The sequence below is a fragment of the Peromyscus leucopus genome, chromosome 8b (genome assembly GCF_004664715.2).
Source record: "Peromyscus leucopus breed LL Stock chromosome 8b, UCI_PerLeu_2.1, whole genome shotgun sequence".
NCBI classification, from domain to species: domain Eukaryota; kingdom Metazoa; phylum Chordata; class Mammalia; order Rodentia; family Cricetidae; genus Peromyscus; species Peromyscus leucopus.
In genome coordinates, this window is record NC_051086.1 from 37,714,972 (window position 1) to 37,719,589 (window position 4,618).

Consider the following 4,618-nt stretch of genomic DNA (forward strand, 5'->3'; position numbering starts at 1 on the left):
GCTGGAGAGAGGGCTCAGTTCAAGCATGAGGACCTGAGTTCAATCCCCAGAACCCATGTTAAAAAAAAAAAAAAGCCAGGTGTGGTGGTACACACTTGTGATCATGGTGCCAGGGAGGTGGAGATTGGAGGATTCTCACTAACCAACCTAGACTACTTGGAAAGCTCCAGGCCAGTGAGAGTTACACACACACACACACACACACACCACACACACACACACACACATACTGGTTGGGGCATGGTAGCAGATGGCTTTAATCCCAACACTCAGGAGGCAGAGACGGGTGGATCTATGTGAGTTCGAGACCAGCCTGGTCTACATAGTGAGTTTCAGGCCAGCCAGGGCCACATAGTGAGACCCCATCTCAACAGGCACACACCCCAAATCAGAACCATGAGCTGATGAACTGCAAGCCCTCTGGAACCACAGGCCAAGATGAACCTTTTCTGCTTCAGTCAGTTATTTCTGGTCTTTTGTTTTTTGTTTTGTTTGTTTGTTTTTTAGAGACAGGGTTTCTCTGTGTAGTTTTGGTGCCTGTCCTGGATCTCTCTCTACAGACCAGGCTGGCCCCAAATTCACAGAGATCTACCTGGCTCTGCCTCCTGAGTGCTGGGATTAAAGGTGTGTGCCACCACCGTCCGACCCTATTTCTGGTCTTAACAATGAAAAGGTAACCTCTGGAATCACCCAGGGAACTCCTGTCCAGGGCAGTGAGCAGTGATTTAAAGCGAGACAGTAGGGAGACAAAGTGGCTAATTTTGAACAGTTACTTTTTTTTTTTTTACCTCTTTTTTCTTTTTGTAAAAAGATTCATTTATTTATTTGGGGATGTGCCACAGTGTGTGGGAGGTCAGAGAACAACTTGTGGGACTCAGTTCTCTCAGCGTGCGGGTCCTGCAGTTCCAACTCCGGTTGTAAGGATGGGCGGCAAGTCCTTTACCTGCTGAGCCATCTCCCATCCCCTCTGGGTACTATATTATTACTGTTGTTGTTATCATTACATTTTGAGATAGGGTCTCTTTAGTAACCCTGCCTCTCTCTCTCTTTTACCAGTCTGGTCTTGAACTCACAGAAATTCACCTGCATCTGCCTCCCGAGCACTGAGATTAAAGGCGTGTGCCACCGCCCCTGGCTGGTGAGCACTGTTTTAAATATGACGGCCCAGAGGATGTGCTGATGGACTTTATATGTGAGGTATAAAAGAAAGGGAGTAGTCAAGGATCACCCCGATCTTTGGGGGCCGAGGAAGAGGAAGAACGGGCAGGGCATCAGCACAGTATTGAAGCTGCCTTCCCAGAGCTGGTGCGCTGTGATTTCATCGTGTGTCTGTGGGCGTGGTCTGGAGGCTTTGCTTATGAGGGCTCCACTGTCACATACTTCACCCTTGAGCATTACCCTCGCTATGACAACCTTGAGGAGACACTTGCTCCCTGTAACCTTTAATCCCGCCACAGAAGGCAACTATGAGTCCCTTTTACTCCTCAATGGCAAGGAAATCTCTCTCTCTTAGTCTCTGTCTGTCTGTCTGTCTGTCTGTCTCTCTCTCTCTACACACACAAGCCTTCACCCTTTCTTTTATACCTCACATATAAAGTCCATCAGCACATCCTCTGGGCCGTCATATTTAAAACAGTGCTCACCAGCCAGGGGTGGTGGCACACGCCTTTAATCTCAGCGCTCGGGAGGCAGATGCAGGTGAATTTCTGTGAGTTCGAGACCAGACTGGTAAAAGAGAGAGAGAGGCAGGGTTACTAAAGAGACCCTATCTCAAAATGTAATGATAACAACGACAGTAATAATATAGTACCCAGAGGGGATGGGGAGATGGCTCAGCAGGTAAAGGACTTGCCGCCGATCCTTACAACCTGAGTTGGAGGATCCAAGTTGAGGAGCTACTTGGCAGTTGATGGCTTCTAAGGGAGGAAGAGCCAGTTTTAAGGCCGTGGTAGGATGCGCATGCTCCATGGATGGCCCCACACCCATGAGTGTATGGGTGGTGCAAACTGGACTCAGCGGGTAATTAAAAAGAAGAGGAAGCAAGATTGGGAGGAAGTGGAGAGTGAGGGTGGATCTGGAAGGATTGAGGGATGTGCTGGATAGTTTTATGCCAACTTGACACAGGCTGAAGTCATCTGAGAGGAGGGAACCACAATTAGGAAAATACCTCCATGAGACTGGGTTGTAGGCAAGCTGTAAGGTATTTTCTTAATTAGTGATTGACAGGGGAGGGCCCAGCCCATTGTGGGTGATGCCGTCCCTGGGCTGGTGGTTCTGGGTTGGTTCTGTAAGAAAGCAGGCTGTGAACAAGTCATGGAGAGCAAGCCAGTAAGCAGCACCCTTCCATGGCCTCTGCATCAGCTCCTGCCTCCAGGGTCCTGCCCTGCTTGAGTTCCTGTTCTGACTTCCTTCAATGATGGACTATGATGTGAAAGTGTAAGCCAAATAAACCCTTTCCTGGTCATGGTGTTTCTTTGTAACCATAGAAACCCCAACTAAGTCACGAGGAAAAAGGAGAACATGCTCAAAATACATTGTATGCATGTGTGAAATTCTCAAGGAATTAGTGCAAATATTATATTGAAAAATAGAAGAGTCCGGCAGGGTCGCATGGTGGTTTTGCTCTTCTGTTCTGAGGAACTCAAACATGCCCATTTTCAGTGGCGGACCCCTTTGACAGCCCCCCCTGTGGTGACTAAGCCTTCCTCTTTCCTGTGGGTCTGTGTTAAGGAGTCTGAACTTGAGCAGGGTGTAGGAGGACAGAATAAACACTCAGCTAAGAAGACAAAGGAGCAGGGTCACAGGTCACAAATTCCGTGTGCAGGTTTCAGGAAGGCAAAACTCAGATGAGGAGGAAGGAATCACACCCTAGAGCCAACAGTCTTCTCCAGTGTCTGAGTGCTGGCACGTGTCGTTCCCCCCCCACTCCCCCCCCCACGGCCACGGACACCATGTGGCAATCCTGCTTTTGGAAGAGTATGGTAATAGTACATGTATGGGAAAACTTATCACTGTCACCATGCAGGCCATTATCACTAAGCACAGGGGTCACTGTGCATTCACAGGGCTGTGCAGTTTCTAAGACTCTTCCAGAAACTTCTTTTAGGATAAGTGGGCATGGCAGTGCATGGGGTGGGGGTAGGGGGACAGAGGCAACCTGATCTCTCTGAGTTTGAGGCTAGCCTGGTCTACACTGGAAGTTCCAGGTTAGCCAGTGCTATAGAGCAAGACCCTGTTTCAGGTTTTTTGGTTTGTTTTTTTTTTTTTTTTTTGGCCAGTGAAATGGATCTGTGGGTAAAAATACTTGTCACCAAGCCTGATGACCTGAGTTCAATCCCTGAGACTCACATGGAGAGAGGAGAAAACAGATTCTCAAAGTTGTCCTCTGACTTACACACACACACACACACACACACACACACACACACACACATACACACACCCATAAGAAATACAATGTAATTTTTCTCCTTTCTTTTTAACTTCACTTTCACTTTGCTCAAAGACCTTTAGGCCTGGCAGAGCAGCAGGGAGCTGTGATAACAAATGCCTGGGTTCCACACCCTCTTCTCTCTATGATGGATCTTCAGCTAACTGATGTTTCTGAGCCTGGCTCATCTGAAAACAGCGGTATATACCTCAGGAACTGTTCTCACTGCTGTGACCACAGGCCCAACAAAAGCCACTCAAGGAAGGAAGGGGTTAGATTGGCTCCCGGTTTGAGGACACAGTCCATCATGGGGGGACAGCATGGTGGCAGGAACATGAGGCACTAATCACGTGGCATTCACAGTCAGGAAGCGGAGAGAGAGGAATGCCCACACTTAGCTTGTTTCTTCCTTTTTATTCAGTTCACAGCCCAGCTCATGGGATGGCGCTGCCCATATCCAAGATGGGTCTTCACTTCTCAGCCAACCCTGTCTGGAAACACACCTCACCTGTGGGTGTGTCTTCAAGGAGATTATTATACACGATCTTCTGTACTCCCTGAACCAACAGGGAGCCCCAAAAGTTAAAGAAAGGGCAGTTGAGTTGGGCGTGGTGGCACACATTTATAATCCCAGGAGAGGAAAGCAGGAAGATCAGGCACTCAGGACAGCCTCGGCCACATAGCAAGGAAACCCTGCCTCAAAGGAGGAAGAGGAAGAGGAGGAGGAAGGGTTCTTTAGTGAAGATGGGGAAAAGTCACGTGTACACCCATGACTATGTCTGAATAACCAGACAATACTAACAACTTGAAAATAGAGCTGTCACTCAGCTCTGCTCATCAGTAGTTGAGATGATGTGGATAATTGCTAATGAGCCCTGCTGGCATCTGTCCCTTACATCAGTGTTTCTTATGCATTCCAAGATTTAGTTATAGCCAGTTAGGTCTCAACAATAAGATTAGGGGCTGGAGAGGTGGCTCAGTGGTTAATAGTGCCTGCTGCTCTTGCAGAGGACCTGAGTTCATTCCCAACCACCTGTAACTCCAGCTCCAGGAGAGCTGATATCTTCCTGTGGTCTTTGAGGACACACACACACACACACACACACACACACACACACACACACCTAAAAAAGTCAGCTCCACAGAGCTGAAAGAGATGGTAGTCTCAGGGTAGAAGACATCACCAAA